Source organism: Schistocerca piceifrons, chromosome 2 (genome assembly GCF_021461385.2).
Source record: "Schistocerca piceifrons isolate TAMUIC-IGC-003096 chromosome 2, iqSchPice1.1, whole genome shotgun sequence".
In the NCBI taxonomy this organism is placed as follows: domain Eukaryota; kingdom Metazoa; phylum Arthropoda; class Insecta; order Orthoptera; family Acrididae; genus Schistocerca; species Schistocerca piceifrons.
In genome coordinates this window covers 775,637,981-775,659,554 of record NC_060139.1, presented here as the reverse complement: position 1 = coordinate 775,659,554, position 21,574 = coordinate 775,637,981, and the positions used below count along the sequence as shown (strand labels likewise).

The 21,574-nt window shown below is 43.3% G+C and overlaps 1 pseudogene; it reads right to left on the bottom strand.

Annotated features, from left to right (window-relative positions):
- Positions 1 to 15,838: 15,838 nt before the first annotated feature.
- LOC124778277 lies at positions 15,839 to 15,955 on the bottom strand (annotated as a pseudogene).
- Between the last annotated feature and the right edge of the window lie 5,619 nt (positions 15,956 to 21,574).

The window sequence follows — 21,574 nt, the reverse complement described above, 5'->3', positions numbered from 1 at the left end:
TTCTGGGCCTAAATGTGAACTTATTTCCAGTACCAAATGTCATGTGTATGTGTTCCAGCATAACTCTGAAATCCCACAAGAAATTTCAACCAAACTTAGTACACATATGACTTAATTACACTGGGGTTAGAACACCCATAGTAACCCTATTTGTGGAAGGTGGGATGGGAATGGGGTGACATGAGGGCACAACTGTGGAAAAACTGCCTGACATCAGGTGTGAAGCAGCTGTCCAAGCAGAAAGACATAGAGCTTTGACCTCTAATGTTCACCCATTGTTTGGCCTCTCACCAACACAGTCAAGTTTGGAGACCATAAAAAGTTTTGTAAGAGTCTATGTCAACAACAACAAACAACCCAAAGGCTGTGCGATTGGAAATAGAATACTCCTCTAGGCTGGAGAAAACCTAAAGAGGAACTACCTCCTGGTCACAATGAGAAATGGTGTACTTGAAAGTACCTCAACAGATTGTGAACTGGCAGTGTGAAGTAAATCTTGAGAAATGGAGATATGTTAGTGGATCCTCAATCTGTGGGTGTGGGGAGGAGCAGACAATGTCTTACCTGTGCAACTGTCATTTGTGCCCATCATCTTGCACTGAAGAAGATCTAATGCTGGCCAACTAATGCCTTGGAAGTAGCCTATTTTTGGGGCAAAAAACAAGTTAATTTAATATTGGTTGGTAGGTGTACCCTTAAATGTATTTATGACTGTCTACTCATGCACAAATACTTACAACTGTATGCTAACTGTAATGTGTAAAAGTGATTTAATGGGTGAAAGTGATTTAATTACTGTCATGTTTTTATCTGTTTCCATGCTTAAATGTGTTAATGTCTATGGTCAAGGCACACATATTTATAACTGTTAAGCTTTTTGTTACCTGCCGTGTAATTGATGCTTTTGATATGGATAAAAAGAAAATTAGCTACCTGGAAAAATACATTGTTGAGGTGAAACACCCATAGCATCCTTATGGGAGAAGTGTGGATGTGAAGGGGAAATGCGTAAAAAAAATTGAAAACAACTGTATTAGTGTCAAATCACAAATTTTCATGTTTACTGGTCTGACAGAAACTACTTACCATGCATTTGCAGTAATTATTAAATTTGTAGAGGATTTTTCTGTATACAAGATGTGAAATTTATACCTAGATCTGCCACCTCTTGCAGCAACAATGGCTCTAAGCTGGCTTGAAATTGAGTGAAACTGAGCTTGGATGACAGATACAGATATGTCATTCCAGGTTACTTCGCCTCTAATCCCAACTCATCATTAGTGTAGCTGGTGAGGGGTGGAATGACTAAACTCTCAACAGCCCATTACCAATGTTTAAATGGGTGAGAGATCTGAAGATTGTGCTGGACAGATCAACACCCTCTAACAAGGTAGGTAAGGACAGCATGACCAGTACGCAGTCTTGTAACAATCTGTTGAAAGATGTTATGAAAAGTTTGAAAATAGGACACACCTAGAGGCCTTAACACATCAGAAATCCAACAGCTGCCATCCAAATTACTGGCTACACAAACCAGAGGTGACTGTGTTGTGCATCCAACAGCACCCTATAGCATCATGCCTGTATAATGATAATGAATGCCATCTGGCAACAGTCACCCTCCTTGCATTTCCATGCATGGATATGTCCAACACGATGCTGTACACACAAATGGGACTCATTGAAGTGGCACTGGCCAGCAAAAGCACCACTGCCATAAGCTCATTGACTGCAATAATCAGCTTGCACAGCATTTCACCACCATGGCTAGCCTCAATATGTTGATATGAAGAATCAGTTGGCAACCAGTACTCGCTGCTGAGCCAGAAAAAGGCATTGAACCGGCAACTGTCACACAGTGGGCTGCCACTGTGTGGCCCAGAGAAGCATCACCACTGTCCACTGGTGCAGTAATCATTGTCCATCATTCTACAGGACCACCCACCATACAGACTAGCATCAGCTAGCTCCAATGGCCTGAAGGTCAACTTAGTACACTTCCAGCTAACAACTTTTTTAGTGGCTACTGTTTCCAGGTGCAGCCGGGCAGCTGCCAAGACCCATGGTTGGTTCACAAGCTGCCGTTGCTCCTATTACAGGCTACTGTTGCAGAATGCCACCTACACACCCTGAACGCAGTATAGTTGTGCCAGTCTGCAATGCCAGAAACTGACCCAGCTCTGCTACCTATCACGTATGTCTCCCTCACAAGGTTATACAAGTCTTGAAGTGAGCCGAGCCAAGCGAGCTGTAGATGAAAATATGGGAACGCGTCACCAACAGTGACAGTGGATTCGACATCAATCCTCCACCTGCTGCATGCGAGCATTGGAGATTTGATATATGCTGAGCCTAAGAAACAAATCAATTTCAATCTGAGTGTGGCTCGCATATTTTCTGGCTTCCACTAGTGAGCCTGGGATCAGAGGGTTGTACCAATTGCTCTGACAAGTCTGCCCCTGTTATCCTCACTTGTACGGTCAAAATGGCTACACATGTGAAAAGATGGCGTGGTACCAAGCCTGTGCCGAGTGTTATTGGGTGCTCCACTATAGGTGCACCTATCTCTGTTACCACATCAAGGGAATCCACAACAATTATTGCCATGCTGCCATTCCATAATGCTCCAGATGTTGTTGCTCAGTCCGTGTGAATACTTGTCTCACCGCAAACCAGCCCATTTCCTGACTCAAACTACATGACATGGCTGCCCAATCCTGCATGAACAAGCAAACAATATGTTTGTTTTGTCAGGCACTAGTCATATGAGACCTCTGAAATCCTGAACGATATTGAGTATGGCTCTCTTGAACCCACTGATTCCACATACAGATGACATTCATGGGATCCCTATTAACATGAGCAGCAGTAATGCCAAACAATAGACTGCAGTCTCAATAGCCATATTATTGCCGTAGTTGAATCCTGATATGCGCTGATAAATGCCCTCCTTCTTACATGATTACTTTCATAAATGCTACTGAAATTTAATACAGCATCAAAGGTTTTTGAGATCTGAGCAGATGAATACCTCAAAATCTACATATGGCTGAAATGTTTTAATCCTCAAGTGGAATAAGTATTGATCATGACTATCACCAAAACATAGGCTGCTTATATACCGACAGTGTAGGGTAAGTGGGGTAAAGCCCCACAATTTTCAGTTTTTCTAATATTGTGGTCAGTGAGACGTCTTTGCCCTATTCGAGATAAAAAATTGATGACTCCATAGTAAAAAGATATGAAATAACCCTTTGCAACATTGTTGTATTGTATCCAAGTCAGCCAAAACAGCATTGAACTGAAATGACCCGTAAATTTGAACAGAATGCTTAAAAATACTTGTACAAAAATAATACCTGCTTCTCTGCAATAGGAGGATTAGCAGGTAATGCAGTCTAAAAGAGTTCAATTACCGAAATTAAGTTATCGACATACTGGTAATTTTTGCTTTGTTAGGTTCTCTAATTCTTCCTTGAAGTCCTGGGCTCTTGTTCTTCTTCTTCGCATACTTCTTCGAAAAACGGCAAATTCTTATCTATATCTTAGCTACTGTCACGAGGTGAGAAGTCTGAATCTGAAGAGTAATCAACTGGCTGTTTCATCTGTTTTCTTCCAATTTTTGGCACTGATCTAATGAAACCTAGCTTATGTCGATTTTATGTAGCACTCTGTTTTCTTTCTCTGGCACGTATTTCCTTCTCCCCATTGCAACACCCCCCTCAAATTTGGTGGTAAGATGGCCCAGTGGACAGCCTGTCAAAAACTGAACACAGATCAAGCATGAAAACAGGAAGAAGGTGTGAATAAATTGTGAAAAAAGAAGCAAAATAGGAACAGTGAACAGTCCAAGCTCAAGATGTGCAACATTGAGCAAACTGGAAGAGGCATAGTGTTGTAGTTATGTAGTCACAGTGTTGGACTGCAGAGCGAGTGATCCATGTTCAGATCTCCCTAGTGCCGTTTTGTTTTATTTTACAAAATTATGAACTGTCTGTCCAGTCACTGACGTGCAGGTCAAATTTGTGTCGGTGTCATGGTGTAAGGAAGGTAGCTGTAAAGATAGCTGATTCCCCACAACTACTCTATTAGCACCCAAAAGGAACTAGCCCTCGAATGGGAACCGCAAACATGTGATGACAAGGCAACACGTCAATGGAATCCTTCACCGGAAAACGCATCTGATGTGTTATAAACGACGTTAGTGATGGTACGTGTGTCATATGATAGGAATCTCTTATCGACGCATCTAACTTGTATGCCTGCTAAGTGAGTGAGGTATGCCTCCCTTCCCGATTTAGATGTTCCTATGAATGTCAAAATGATAACTCCTAAAGAAATTGTAAAAATATAATAGTTTGGTACATAAGCTGCAATAAATGAACACAACAATTTCAGTCACACAGTTTCCCTTATGCTATAATGAAAAACATATGTTTTTAGTGTTTTTGAATTTTTGACTCTTGGATTCCTTTGTTGTAACACAATCCACATCCATTCATTTGTTGTTTTCATTTCTGTGAGAGGTCTATGCGGCATCTCACCTGCTCTCACTATATTGTTGTTGTTGTGGTCTTCAGTCCTGAGACCGATTTGATGCAGCTCTCCATGCTACTCTATCCTGTACAAGCTTCTTCACCTCCCAGTACCTACTGCAGCCTACATCCTTCTGAATCTGCTTAGTGTATTCATCTCTTGGTCTCCCTCTACGATTTTTACCCTCCACGCTGCCCTCCAATACTAAATTGGTGATCCCTCGATGCCTCAGAACATGTCCTACCAACCGATCCCTTCTTCTAATCAAGTTGTGCCACAAGCTCCTCTTCTCCCCAATTCTATTCAAGACCTCCTGATTGGTTATGTGATCTATCCATCTAATCTTCAACATGCTTCTGTAGCACCACATTTTGAAAGCTTCTATTCTCTTCTTGTCTAAACTATTTATCGTCCACATTTCACTTCTATACATGGCTACACTCCATACAAATACTTTCAGAAACGACTTCCTGACATTTAAATCTATACTCGATGTTAACAAATTTTTCTCCTTCAGAAACGCTTTCCTTCCCATTGCCAGTCTACATTTTATATCCTCTCTACTTCGGCCATCATCAGTTATTTTGCTCCCCAAATAGCATAACTCCTTTACTACTTTAAGTGTCTCATTTCCTAATCTAATTCCCGCAGCATCACCTGACTTAATTTGACTACATTCCATTATCCTCGTTTTGCTTTTGTTGATGTTCATCTTACACCCTCCTTTCAAGACACGACCATTCAGTTCAACTGCTCTTCCAAGTCCTTTGCTGTCTCTGACAGAATTACAATGTCATTGGCGAACCTCAACATTTTTATTTCTTCTCCGTGGATTTTAATACCTACTCTGAACTTTTCTTTTGTTTGCTTTATTGCTTGTTCAAGATACTGATCGAATAGCATCGCAGAGAGGCTACAACCCTATCTCACTCCTTTCCCAACCACTGCTTCCCATTGATGTCCCTCGACTCTTATAACACCCATCTGCTTTCTGCACATATTGTAAACAGCCTTTCGCTCCTTTATTTTACACCTGCCACCTTCAGAATTTGAAAGAGAGTATTCCAGTCAACATTATCAAAAGCTTTCTCTAAGTCTACAAATGCTAGAAACATAGGTTTGTCTTTCCTTAAGTTTTCTTCTAAAATAAGTCGTAGGGTCAGTATTGCCTCACGTGTTCCAACATTTCTACAGAATCGAAACTGATCTTCCCCGAGGTCGGCTTCTACCAGTTTTTCCATTCGTCTGTAAAGAATTCGCGTTAGTATTTTGCAGCTGTGACTTATTAAACTGATAGCTCAGTAATTTTCACATATGTCAACACCTGCTTTCTTTGGGATTGGAATTATTATATTCTTCTTGAAGTCTGAGGGTATTTCGCCTGTCTCATACATCTTGCTCACCAGATGGTAGAGTTTTGTCAGGACTGGCTCTCCCAAGGCTGTCAGTAGTTCTAATGGAATGTTGTCTACTCCTGGGGCCTTGTTTCGACTCAGGTCTTTCAGTGCTCTGTCAAACTCTTCACGCAGTATCCTATCTCCCATTTCATCTTCATCTACATCCTCTTCCATTTCCATAATATTGTCCTCAAGTACACCACCCTTGTATAGACCCTCTATATACTTCTTCCACCTTTCTGCTTTCCCTTCTTTGCTTAGACCTGGGTTTCCTTGAAAGCTCTTGATATTCATGCAAGTGGTTCTCCTTTCTCCAAAGGTCTCCTTAATTTTTCTGTAGGCAGTATCTATCTTACCCCTAGTGAGATAAGCCTCTACATTCTTACATTTGTCCTCTAGCCATCCCTGCTTAGCCATTTTGCACTTCCTGTTGGTATCATTTTTGAGACGTTTGTATTCCTTTTTACCTGCTTCATTTACTGCATTTTTACATTTTCTCCTTTCATCAATTAAATTCAATATTTCTTCTGTTACCCAAGAGTTTCTACTAGCCCTTGTCTTTTTACCTACTTGATCCTCTGCTGCCTTCACTATTTCATCCCTCAAAGCTACTCATTCTTCTTCAACTGTATTTATTTCCCCCATTCCTGTCAATTGTTCCCTTATGCTCTCCCTGAAACTCCATACAACCTCTGGTTCTTTCAGTTTATCCAGGTCCCATCTCCTTAAATTCCCACCTTTTTGCAGTTTCTTCAGTTTTAATCTACAGGTCATAACCAATAGATTGTGGTCAGAGTCCACATCTGCCCCTGGAAATGTCTTACAAATTAAAACCTGGTTCCTAAATCTCTGTCTTACCATTATATAATCTATCTGGTACCTTTTAGTATCTCCAGGGTTCTTCCATGTATACAACCTTCTTTCATGATTGTTAAACCAAGTGATAGCTATGATTAAGTTATGCTCTGCGCAAAATTCTACCAGTCGGCTTCCTCTTTCATTTCTTAGCCCCAATCTCTATTCACCTACTATGTTTCCTTCTCTCCCTTTTCCTATTCTTGAATTCCAGTCACCCATGACTGTTAAATTTTCGTCTCCCTTCACTATCTGAATAATTTCTTTTATCTCATCATACATTTCATCAATTTCTTCGTCATCTTAGAGCCGGTTGGCATATAAACTTGTACTACTCTCACTATACATCACGTTTACTTGAAATGGTAATACATTCTTAACATATGACTCATATTCTATAACCAATCTACATAACGACAACTGCCAACAATACAAAAAGAGAATAAACATATCACTGAATGGACAGACAGTTCATAATTATGTGAAAAAAAGTGGTGAGGGGGTGAGGTAGGGGCCCACGAGGGAGATTTGAACACGGACCCTCTGCTTTGTAGTCAAACATCGTGTTCACATTACCACGACGCCGATTGTTGGAGCTGTGGCGATTTACCCAGATAAACCCGCGGGTATTTGCCCCATTTCTCCTTTTTCCGACAAATCCGACGTTATAGAATCTGGGGGGCCAATTGGAACAATTAAGCGAAAGTCAGATTTAAATGCAGTAGTGATAATGAATAATACGTTGATTGTTCTTTTCAAGCCCTACATTACACAATGTTCAAGTAAAACGTAACAACAGTTACATTTAAGTAGTAAAAAACAAACTTCATTATCTTTTCATCTCTCGAGCGAACTGCCGGGACGAACTTCCGTGGAACAATAAGTTACAAGATAGACCTGCCGCCTGGTGATCAGCTGCTGATCACCAGGCAGCAGGTTTATCCCCCAGGTGCAGGATTTTACCCCTCGCGAGAATTGACCCCCATCTGCTCTACAAGAAATCTCGTACTTAGGACTATGTGTGTAACCGTTTTCTCCGAATTTTTAAGTGTATCATCGTTGGGAGGAATCAAGTAGATACAACCGATATCTCAGCCTATTTACTGTTACTGTACTAAAGATCACCTTACAAAGAAGTTGGCGACATTCGATGCATAACTTTACTCCATCCTGAAAGCACGTGGGCAGGGGTAATTCACGGCAATGGGAACGATGACTGAGCAGGGTGAGGAATACATTGTGATGTAATCAGTCATTCCGCTGTGCACACCATTACTTCACAGCTACGGAAAAAGAAAAAATAATTTATGCTCACCTTCTGAAAACATTATTACCTAGTCAGGTACTTTATATTTCAAAATTTTGAAAAAAAATATTTTTTGTTTCTAATGAATAAGTCCTACAAATGCTTTAAATTTTCAGTTAAACTTAACCCAAAATGTAAGTCTTAGTAGTAGTCGTGTCTTACATCAATGAATGTCAGATTCAATGTTTTCAGATTGAGGACCCTACGTACACATCAATATGTCTTTAAACACTATGATGTGACTAAAATTCAACAACAATTAGGCCTACTAACGAAATTTGTATCAAAATTTTCTGTGGTGGTCATAAAGTTCCCTCCCTCCCCTTCCTCCTTGGTAGTACACGTTATAGAAAATGCATTGGTATTGCTGAGTGTGCTGAAAGATATTTCACGTTCTGTACCTTATCCGCACATCAGTACCGCTTTAACAAGCATGTTCTTAATATAAATTAACAACTATTAACAAATTTTGTTTCTTTTAAATGTATAGAGGGTGGACACAAATTATCCCGCTCTTGGTTATACTCGTTAGTAAAAGTTCGTTAGTATTGCAAGGATTAACCATTCCAGGCACTGGGAAACAGTGACGAAAAATAACGGTACGGCATACATCCAACATCCCGTGATCGGATGAGTAAGCAATGTGCGCATCAGCTTTATGATGACTTGAGACACGTTTTCAGTGCGCCATATTTTTTCTTTAATTCCGTTTATACGCGGAAAACGGAGTTGCAGATTGCCTGATAATTATAATAACCTACCCTCTGCTCCAAAAACAGTAAGACTCGTGTAGAGACTAGTTCAAAGTTTTGCTTGTACCCGAACCCCTTTTCAAATTTTTAGGGAGGAAATACATTAGAGGGGCTCCTGGTTTGTCTTTTTTTGTAGGTGATCACCAGTCACATCCTTCTGAAATATTATGTGTTACGACTGTTACTTTCCTTTTCGCAGTTTTACAGAAGGACAGGACTGAGAGCTTTTTGTAAGCATCTGTATGATTACAGCTCTTCCCATTTGTGTCTCTACGGCAAGCGACCTTAACCGACTTATCACTATTTTTTGTTTGTATCAGCGAGGATCACGAGAACAAACGTGATTACCTGCGTCAGCACAAAGCAGAAGTATTTCTTTCTTTAAAGGCATTGCAATTACTGAAGTCAAATGAAGAAAGCGTCGAAGTGTGAAACATTGGAATTTATTGAATACGCTGCACAACTTCGACAGGGCAACATGCTTGACAGTTTTATTGGAAAAATTTTGAATAAGTCATGCACGAAAATGTTCTCAGAATATAGATAGCTCATCCTCAAAACAGTAGTGTAAGCCATCCCCATGCGAAAATGTATTTCTTAACACGAGAGACGTCTGAATGTTCACATATTTGTAAGAGGGGACATCTGGTAACGCAAAGAAACAAAATATTACTATAACAGGACCAAAAAGCACACCGAAGACCATGACACACTACTGGCCATTAAAATTGTTACACCAAGAAGAAATGCAGATGATAAACAGGTATTCATTGGATAAATATATTATACTAGAACTGACATGTGATTACATTTTCACGCAATTTGGGTGCAAAGATCCTGAGAAATCAGCACCCAGAACAACCACCTCTGGCCGTAATAACGGACTTGATACGCCTGGGAATTGACCAAGCTCAAACAGAGCTTGGACGGCGTGTACAGGTACAGCAGCCCATGCAGCTGCAACACGATACCACAGTTCATCAAGAGTAGTGACTGGCGTATTGTGACGAGCCAGTTGCTCGGCCACCATTGACCAGACGTTTTCAATTGATGAGAGATCTGGAGAATGTGCTGGCCAGGGCAACAGTCGAACATTTTCTGTATCCAGAAAGGCCCGTACAGGACCTTCAACATGCGGTCGTGCATTATCCTGCTGAAATGTAGCGTTTCGCAGGGATCGAATGAAGTGTAGAGCCACGGGTCGTAACACATCTGAAATGTAACGTCCACTGTTCAAAGTGCCATAAATGCGAACAAGAGGTGACCAAGACGTGTAACCGAGACGTGTAACCAATGGCACCCCATACCAACACGCCGGGTGATACGCCAGTATGGCGATGACGAACACACGCTTCCAATGTGCATTCACCGCGATGTCGCCAAACACGGATGCGACCATCATGATGCTGTAAACAGAACCTGGATTGAAATGAAACTTCCTGGCAGATTAAAACTGTGTGCCGGACCGAGACCTGGATTCATCCGAATAAATGACGTTTTGCCTTTCGTGCACCCAGGTTCGTCGCTGAGTACACCATCGCAGGCGCTCCTGTCTGTGATGCTGCGTCAAGGGTAACCGCAGGTGCTGCAAACGTCGTCGAACTGTTCGTGCAGATGATTGTTGTCTTGCAAACGTCCCCATCTGTTGACTCAGGGATCGAGACGTGGCTGCACGATCCGATACAGCCATGCAGATGAGATGCCTGTCTTCTCGACTGCTAGTGATACGAGGCCGTTGGGATCCAGCACGGCGTTTCGTATTACCCTCCTAAACTCACTGATTCCATTTTCTGCTAACAGTCATTGGATGTCGACCAACGCGAGCAGCAATGCCGCGATACGATAGACCGCAATCGCGATAGGCTACAATCCGACCTTTATCAAAGTCGGAAACGTGATGGTACGCATTTCTCCTCCTTACACGAGGCATCACGACAACGTTTCACCAGGCAACGCCGGTCGACTGCTGTTTGTGTGTGAGAAATTGGTTGGAAACTTTTCCTCATGTCAGCACGTTGTAGGTGTCGCCAACGTCGCCAACCTTGTGTGAATGCTCTGTAAAGCTAATCATTTGCATATCACAGCATCTCCTGCCTGTCGGTTAAATTTCGCGTCTGTAGCACGTCATCTTCGTGGTGTAGCAATTTTAATGACCAGTAGTGTATACAGTATTTTCAACGTCTTAGTCTGTTCTTCTTTAGTCAATATAAACTCAACCTGAGAAGGATAGTTGATTTTGTAGCTCTGAATGTTCACCTATTTGTAAGAGGGGACATTTGGTACCTCAAAGAAACCGGTACACCTGCCTGATACCGTGTAGGGCCCCGCAATCACGCAGTACTGCCGCAGCACATCGTGGCATTGACTCGGCTAATGTCTGAAGTAGTGCTGGAGGGAATTAACACCATGAATCCTGCATGGCTGTCCATAAATCCGTAAGAGTACGAGCGGGTGGAGATCTTGTTGTGTCTAGGCAAGACAGCCTAGACACAATGCGAGGAAGCCAAAAGGCACGCGCTTATAAGCTTACGCAGGATGGCGTGAGGTCTGAAACAGGATACGTAATGAATGCTATAAAGAAAAGTACGTAGCTTCTGGAATACTTAACTTTAATCCATCATTGTATACAGCGTTCTTGATGATACAAGTGAGACTCTGTAGTTTCAGACAATATACTGCTAATGGCGCCTTGCAAGGTCGTAGCCATTGACTTAGCTGAAGGCTATTCTATCTGCTCTGCAAATGAGCGAGGCTTCGTCAGTGTGCATCGCTAGCTACGTCGTCCGTACAACTGGGGCGAGTGCTAGTACGTCTCTCTAGACCTGCCGTGTGGTGGTGCTCGGTCTGCTATCACTGAAAGTGACGACACGCGGGTCCGACATGTACTAATGGACCGCGGCCGATTTAAAGCTACCACCTAGCAAGTGTGGTGTCTGGCGGTGACACCACAGATCTCTTCTGAACAGGACGCTCAAAGGCGTCACACATATCCTCAATAATGTTCATGTCTGGGGATCCTGGTGGCCAGCAGAAGTGTTTGAACTCAGGAGTGTGTTCCTGGAGCCACTCTGTAGCAATTCTGGATGTGTGGGGCGGCTTATTGTCCTGCTGGAAGCGTCCAAGTCCGTCGGAATGCACAATGGACCTGAATGGATGCAGGTGATCAGACAGGATGCTTACGTACATGTCACCTGTCAGTCGCATCTAGACATATCAGGGGTCCCATATCACTCCGACTGCACACGCCGCACACCATTACAGAGCCTCCACCAGCTTGAACAGTCCCCTGCTGTCATGCAGAGTCCGTGGATTCATGAGTTTGGCTCCATACTCGTACCGCTCGATACAATCTGAAACGATGCTCGTCCGACCAGGCAACATGTCTCCAGTCATCAACAGCCCAATGTCAGTGTTGACGGCGAGGGGTAAAGCTTTGTGTCGTGCAGTCATCAAGGGTACACGAGTGGGCCTTCGGCTCCGAAAGACTATATCAATGATGTTTCGTTGAATGGTTTGCAAGCACTTGTTGATGACCCAGCATTGAAATCTGCAGCAATTTGCGGGCTACACTTCTGTCACGTTGAACGATTCCCTTCAGTCGTCGTTGATCTCGTTCTTGTAGGGTCTTTTTCCGATGTTGGAGATTTGTTGTTTTACCGGATTCCTGATATTCACATTATACTCGGGAAATGGTCGCACAGGAAAATCACCACCTAACCGCTACCTCAGAGATGCTGTGTCCCATCGCTGGCGCGCCGAGTGTAACACCACGTTCAAACTCACGTACCTTGATAATCTGCCAATGTAGCAGCAGTAACCGCTGTAACAACTCCGCCATACAATTGTCTTACATAGGCGTTGCCGACCGCAACACCGTATTCTGTCTGTTTACATATCACAGTACTTGAATACGCATGTATATCAGTTACTCTGACGCTTCAGTGTATATAGATATTTGGTTTCTTTGCTTTACCAAAATTTCTTTCTTAGACCGTGACGGGCTAATAATTCAAACGTCTCTCGTGGTAGGAGGTGCACTTTTGAATGCGAATGGCACGTGCAACTGTTTATAGGATGAGCTGGTTATGTTCTGAGAACATTTTCGTACGGTTCTGAACGTCTAAGGTGACAATTCCTTTTTAAGCGAAACGTTAAGGAACAGCATGAAATGGAATGAGCAAATCTCCGGGTACAGTGCATCGGGAGAGCTCTGGAAAAGTGTGGTACACCGCATACCTACACTTTCCGACCAAGTGTCCGGTTGCCCCTGTATAAAACTAGGCGGGGAATATTATGTTGTCGATAGAGAAACGCTAACAGCAGAATGGATCAGTCAGGAGAGCTCAGTGACTTCTTGTGTTGACCATTCATCGGATGTCACCTGAATAACAAGTTCATCGGCGACATTTCAACCACTCTAAAGCTGCCCAAATCGACTGTTGGTGATGTGATTATAAAGTGATAACGTAAAGCATTCACAGCGAAACCAAGACCAGGCAGAACTCATGAAATAACAGACAGGGACCGTCCATAACTGCAGATTGCAAAAAAATCACACGCATTCAGTGGAAGAATAACCTGCTGATCCCAAAATGCCGTCAGCAGTCAAGCTAGCATTACGACTGTAAACATTTCCTTAGTCAGTGATAAATAATGCTTGAGGGGGGGGGGGGGTTTCGTGGTTATGGGCGTGCTTCCCTTATTACGCTTAAGAAAACAATAAAAGCAAAAGGACAGAACACATTTTACTGCAATGTGTGCTGTGTGCAGTAAAGGAACAGTTCTGAGACGATGATTCTTTGTGTCAGCATGACAATGCACACTCTCACAAAAAAGCATCTTGAGGCAATGGTTTGCTGTTATAAAATTCCTGAAGTGGACTGGTCTGTCCTAAGTGCCGATTTGAACCCAACTGAATTCCTTTGGAATGAGTCAAATCATTCTCTTTTCTGGTTCGGCTTCTTGAGAGAAACTGAAAATATTGACCGTGTGGAATGGCCTGCATACTCTCTGTACCTAAACCCTATACAGCATGCCTGGGATGCTCTTGGCAAATGTGTTTCTCAACGAACACCCCCTCCCCAAACCGTGCAAGAACTGAAAATCGCCTTGGGAGAGGAGTGGGACAATATCCTCCAAGGACTCCTCAACATATATGAAATCTCCTCGGGTTGTCAGCCGGGCAGCGTCGTTGTCTCGTAGCAACGTTTCAATGGAATGCGTCTCCATCATCTTCAGGCGAAGTGCCGCCGGAAGATAATGGAGACGCATTCCATCCAAACGTTGCTACGAGACGACGACGCTACTCGGCTGACAACCCGTGGAGACTTCATATATGAAATTCGCCGAGAACGCCTGCACTCACAGACTCCTCAACAGTTTGGTAGCCAGCATGAATAACAAGTGCAAAGTGTGCGTTAGTGCCTGAGAATGGCATGTTCCTTACTGAGAGTCCGGTATCGATCTTTATGTCGACAGTCTGACGAGTTCCAACATGAACGTTATTTATGTCTGTTACCTTTCTTTCCAATGTGGTGAAGTCTATACCATCTTTCACTATAAATGTTCCGCGGAACCTCTGTCACCTATGTATTGTACTGTCCTCCATGTCGTCTACAATTGCCTATGGTTATTCCTGTCCAACAATGTCTCTGTCCCTTAGCAGTGGTTCAAGTTCAAGTGGCTCTGAGCACTATGGGACCCAACTGCTGAGGTCATTAGTCCCCTAGAACTTAGAACTAGTTAAACCTAACTAACCTAAGGACATCACAAACATCCATGCCCGAGGCAGGATTCGAACCTGCGACCGTAGCGGTCTTGCGGTTCCAGACTGCAGCGCCTTTAACCGCACGGCCACTGCGGCCGGCCTATCTTAGCAGTGGTCAAACAGTGTAATTATTATGTTTAGAAAATGGCATATGTTATATTTCTATTACAAATAGAAATATTAAAGCACTTGCCCACGAAAGGTAAAGGTCCCGAGTTCGAGTCTCGTCGCAGAATCTTACAGCTTTCTCTGCCTTTCATCTTTTTCTGAAAGATCGTCGGCATACTACAAAAGATGTAAATGTAGTCTTGGAGGCTTCAGGGGTTCAAGTTTCTGATCGAATGATGACACAAAATATTTGTGAAAATGGTCTGCGAGCGAGGATTCCAAGAAAGAGGCCTTAACTGAACGACATGCAGAGGTACAAACGTGTACAATGGACTTTAGTACAATAAGACACAAGAAGACTAAGCTACAGTCATTTCGAGTGACGAGACTAAGATTAACATATCTGGAAGAGATCGACTTAAATTCGTTCGTTGTCGAGCAGGAGAAAGCGGGAGTGTTCCCTGAGTGCACCACTGCCACTACGAAGCATCTCTTGGTGTGGGTCTGCATGGCATGGCACTCAGGAGCTCCTAGAGTTACTGAGCAACATTAACGCCAAAGAAGCAAGAAGACCTAGTAGTGTTGACAAATGTTCAGATGTGTGTGAATTCTTAAGGGACCAAACCACTGAGGTCGTCGGTCCCTAAACACTACTTAAACTAACTTACGCTAAGATCAACCCATGCCCGAGGGAGGACTCGAACCTCCGGCGGGAGGGGCCGCGCAGCCCGTGACATGGCGCCTCAAACTGCGCGGCCACTCCGCGCGGCGGTGTTGAAAACTACTGCCCTCCATCCGTGATTTGTTTGAAGGTAACAACGATTGGCGCATCGTTCAGCAAGACAGCGCGCCATGTCACAGCGCTAGAATTAATAAGACATAGTGCGCTGACCATCGCATTAATGTAAAAAGAAAAGCACTCCATCGTCAGGCCACGAGTGGCCTACCGGGACCACCCGACCGCCGTGTCATCCTCAGAGAAGGATGCGGATAGGAGGGGCATGGGGTCAGCACACCGCTCTCCCGGTCGTTATGAAGGTATTCTTGACCGAACCCGCTACTGTTCGGTCGAGTAGCTCCTCAATTGGCATCACGAGGCTGAGTGCACCCCGAAAAATGGCAACAGCGCATGGCGGCTGGATGGTCACCCATCCAAGTGCCAGCCACGCCCAACAGCGCTTAACTTCGGTGATCTCACGGGAACCGGTGTAGCCACTGCGGCAAGGCCGTTACCCCGCATTAATGTAAGGTAGCGTTAAATTTGTCCATCTGTTTTTTTGACAAGGAAGAGAGCGGGATTCTATGCAGTATTGAAATAAAAATCACCATCTCAATTTAAAAGATTACTTTCTAATTTAATTTCAACTGCTTCCTCGATAACACTATCCCAATAACTGGAAGTGCGTGCCAGAATCTCCATGTTGTTATATTCCATAGGATGACTGGTGCCAAGACAATGTTCTGCAGTGGCGGATTTGCTCAGGTGTTGTAAGCCTGTGTGACATTTATGCTCAGTATACCCGGTTTCCCACGGTCCTGATAATCTGACCAATGTTAAAACGAGCCACAATTGCCAGGAATTCGGTAGACACCCGCCTTACGCAAACCAAGATCATCCTTTAGGGAACCTAAAAGGTCTCTGATCTCAGATGGTGGTCGCGAAACGCATTTTAGATCGTATTTCCGTAAGATACGATCATTCATGTTCGAAGTGCTCCCTGCGTAAGACAAAACAGACGGTGAGTTATGCGCTACCTCAGCATCATCATTACTCAGCCGGTGCACAGTTGGTCGATAGTGCAACGCTTCTTTGGTTTGTGAAGGCGCTACTGTTTACAGTGTGTGTGTGTGTGTGCGCGCGCGTCATTTTTTCCGGAGTTTCTCTGCAGACCGAGGTTTTAAATTCCCTTGCACAGCTCTTACTTATTGCTGTTATGCTTTGAAAATGGTAAGTTGTGCTCCTGTCGAAACATCGACGGTAGTCGTCATCGTCACCCGGTTGCATTCCCGTAAGTTACTGGAACATTGTATACACCCAGAGAAACTCAGGTCTGACATTGTATTTTGTTTGATTTGTAATTATATTTAAGTAAATTTCTGTATTTCAAATAAAAATTTCAAACAGCGGACACTAGTGCATTTTTCCTGGAAATCTGTAATAAATTGCAATGTACATTTTAACTAAAATACACTTCTGTATGCAATACTCAACGAATCTCCAGATTTAATGTAACTGCTGCAGGTGGAAACGACAGATACAGCATTCCCTCCCCCCTCCCCCCAGTATATGCTCGCATAGCACTGATGCACCTACCAGTGTTCGCTGTCTTAGACTAAGTGTAAGTGGCTGATAATGATGGGTGCACACTTCGATTTTATACCGTATAAGTTAAGCAATCATCAAAGTTGTGAAAGTTTGGTTGATGTCACAGTTCTTAAAACGGACACACATGCTTCTCAGATTTTCGGACAAATACTTTACAGGCGTTGTATTGATATCAGTTGCAATTTCTTGGAAGTTATCCTGAAGCGATATAAACAAATTATACAAAATATTATATTACAATAATAATCTTACGCATCCGTGGCTTGTTAAAAGTATGGGTGAAAATGGTTCAAATGGCTCTGAGCACTATGGGACTTAACTTCTGAGGTCATCAGTCCCATAGAACTTAGAACTACTTAAACCTAACTAACCTAAGGACATCACACACAGCCATGCCCGAGGCAGGATTCGAACCTGCGACCGTAGCGGTCACGCGGTTCCAAACTGACGCGCTTAGAACCGCACGGCCACACTGGCCGGCCAAAAGCTAGGGTGACTCCAAGCTAAATTAGGAGGTTCAGTAAAAACTGCAATGCCTACGTCCTAAACGGAACACTACATTCGCTCCTGACACTACGCCATGCAATGTGCAATGGCTTGCAGAGTATGTATGTATTCGTAGATTAAGGCGCCACCAACATGCGGAACTGCCCCATAATTAGCAGTCATATACAAGAGCTCGCTCGACGAAAGAACGGTACAAAAAGACTGGAAAGTTGCACAGGTCACACCAATACTCAAGAAAGAAAACAGGAGTAATCCGTTGAATTACAGATCCACATCATCAACATTGATTTGCAGTAAGATTTTGGAACGCATACTGTGTTCGATCATTGTGAATTGCCTCACAGCCCGCATCTCGTGGTCGTGCGGCAGCGTTCTCGCTTCCCACGCACGGGTTCCCGGGTTCGATTCCCGGCGGGGTCAGGGATTTTCTCTGCCTCGTGGTGGCTGGATGTTGTATGCTGTCCTTAGGTTAGTTAGGTTTAAGTAGTTCCAAGTTCTAGGGGACTGATGACCATAGATGTTAAGTCCCATAGTGCTCCGAGCCATTTGAACCATTTTTGATTGCCTCACAGGTAACGGTCTATTTACACACAGTCAGAACGGCTCAGAAAATATCGTCCTTGTGAAACAGAACTAGCTCTTTATTCGCACGAAGTAATGAGTACTATCGACATGGGATCTCAAATTGATTCTAGACTTTCAGATTTAGAGAAACTGTTGACACCGTCTCTTACAAGACGACTTCTAATCAAACTGAGTGGCTATAGGGTATCGCTACAGTTGTGCTACTGAATTCGTAATTTCCTGTCAGAAAGGCATAGTACGTAGTGATCTACGGAAAGCCATCGACTAAAACAGAAGTCTAATCCGGCGTTCCTGGAGGAAGTATTACAGGGACTCTGCTGTTCCTAATCTACGTAAACTATGTAGGGGATAATCTGAGCAGCCCTCATAGACTGTTTGCAGATGATGCGTCATTTACCGTCTACGGCCCGATTAAAATTCCTTGACAGTTGACATTTCAAGCGCTGAATATGGTTTCCTCCACTCAGAGCGCACAACGTCACGCTCGAACTGTTCGCCGTAGCCACAACTACAACAGTTGGTCAGTTCACCTTGTCCGGTTTTCTTCATGATGTGTTTGGATCCGGAATCCAAGGCCTGGCCTTTTTATTTCGTATTTTATAACACGTGATAAACGCGCCGAAAACAAAACACACACACGCACAATGTTGCTAATGATATACACGCGTTTCGTACACAGTACTAACGAAACATTACTGGATTCAGCGTCACATATACAATGAAGAGCCAAAGAAACTGGTGCATCTGCCTAATATCGTGTAAGGCTCCCGTGAGCACGCACAAGTGCCGCAACACGACGTGGTATGGACTCGACTAATGTCTGAAGTAGTGCTGGAGGGAATTAACACCATGAATCCTGCATGGCTGTCCATAAATTCGTAAGAGTACGAGGGTGTGGAGATCTCTGCTGAACAGCACATTGCAAGGCATCCCAGATATGCTCAATAGTGTTCATGTCTGGGGAGTTTTGTGGACAGCAGAAGTTTCTAACTGACGTGTGGGGTGTCGCATTGCACTGCTGGAAGTGCCCAAGTCCGTCGGAATACACAATGGACATGAATGGATGTCACCTGTCAGAGTCGTATCTAGACGATCAGAGCTCCCATATCACTTCAAATGGACACGCTCCACACCATTACAGAACATCCACCAGCTTGAACAGTCCCCTGTTGACATGCAGGTTGTCTCCATACCCGCACACGTCCATCTGCTCGATACAATTTGCAACGAGACTCGTCCGACCAGGCAACAAGTTTCTAGTCATCATCAATCCGATGTCGGTGTTCACAGGCCCAGGTGAGGAGTAAAGCATTGTGTCGTGCAGTCATCAATAGTACACGAGTGAGACTTCGGCTCCGAAAGCCTATATCGAAGATCCCCAATACTACAATACCAACAGCCTTTATTTTGGTTTTATTTTTAGGCAACCAGTTTCGACATTACATTATGTCATCTTGCATATAACGAGTAAACCTCGTGCAGCACTGTCAACTGGTCTCGTGAAGATTTTTTCCCACGAGCGTGTGTGCTCTTTGGACAGCTGTCAGCAACAGTTGCTGACCAGTTGACAGTGCTGCATTGGTTTGTAATATGAGGTTTACTCGTTATATGCAGACCTGAAGATGACATAATGTAATGTCGAAACTGGTCGCCTAAAAATAAAACCAAAATAACGGCTGTTGGTACTGTATTACTGGAAATCGACCAGCCGAAGTCCCACACTCCAGGCATAGCATGGTGTTGATTTATATCGATGGTGTTTCGTTGAATGGCTTGCACGCTGATACTTTTTGATGGCCCAGCATTGAAATCTGCAGCAATTTGCGGAAGGGTCGTACTACTGTCAGGCTGAACGATTCTCTTCAGTCGTCGTTTGGCACCATAGTCATGAATGTAACATTACTCAATATAGTAGCATAAAGCAGTGGTTAGTGTATAACCGTGCATAGAAGATCGTGGGTTCAGATTTTCATAATTATATTTATTAAATTAATTGGTTTAAATGTATTTTTATTATGTCTAACACTCTGTCGCGTCGTTTTCATTGTCGCATTGACTCTTAATCGCTCTTATTTTTCCTCCTATTATATTTTTCTCGTTTAGAATTTGACTCTGCTGCATATAACATGCAACCATGTGCCAACCAGGACAGTCATAGCTTAGCAATGCGGCAGCTGGTGTATTCAGTATCAGGATAGTTTTTCGTAACCTGTGAATTATAGCGAGAAATTACGGTTAGTTTTATAGGCTAGAACTGAAATTTTTCTGTCTTGAGTTTGCTCGTAGAGGTTAACGTTAATCACCGTGAACAAAGCAGTCCTGATTTTAGTTCTGCAACAGATTGTTCATCGCCGTTTTCTCGAATACTTTGCACATCACAAGGCTGTCGTTAGATTAGGATACGAGTTTAAATCCACGGCTACAAAACACGTCGTCTGCCGTTGTTCAGTCATCGGTCACTTACAACCAGCTGTTGAAAGAGCTTTCCGTCGTACCTTCGCGTTTCATAGTAACTGCATTTGTAAAGTGACCCGCCACGTTTGTGTAGACTATAACCGAGCGGTAGGCGACCGCAGATGTGGCAACACTATAATTTCGATCGGACTATAGTACAGTCATCAGAAGATCGTAACCAATTGCATAATGACTTAGACACGATTTCTGTCTGGTGCAAAATGCGGCAATAGCCTTTCAGTAATGAAACGTGTGAATACAAAACAAATCCGTTACATTTCGGCGATACACTAAGTCACACAAATTTAAAGGCTGTCAATTCGACTAAATACCTAGGAATTTCAATTACGAAGAACTTAAAATGGAACGATTACATAGGTAATGTTGTGGGTTAAGGCAAACCAAACTCTGTGTTTTATTGATAGAACGCTTAGAAGATCCAATAGGTCTGCCACAGGGATTGCCTCCACTGTGCTTGTTCGTTCTCTGCTAGAGTATTACTGTGTTGTATGGGATCCTTACCAGATAGGATTGACGGAGGACGTCGAAAAAGTTCAAAGAAAGGCAGCTTGTTTCCTGTTATCGCAAAATAGGGGAGAGAGTGTCAGGGATATGATGAACGAGATGGGGTGGCAGTCATTGAAACAAAGGCTATTTTCGTTGTGGCGAGATCTTTGCACAAAATTTAATCTGAATGTGAAAATATTTCATCTGAATGTGAAAATATTTTATTGTTGCCAACCTACATCGGGAGAAACGGTCATCATAATAAAATAAGAGAAATCAGATCTCGTACAGAAAGATTCAAGTATTCATTTTCCCACGCTCTGCTAGAAAGTAGAACGGTAGAGAAATAGTCTGGAGTGTGATTCGAAGAACCCTCTGTCAAGCACTTGAATGTGAATTGCAGAATAGTCATGTAGATGTAGATGTACCTCCTGAACTCGACGGAGTGAACCATTTTCGCGCGCCTGCTATCTT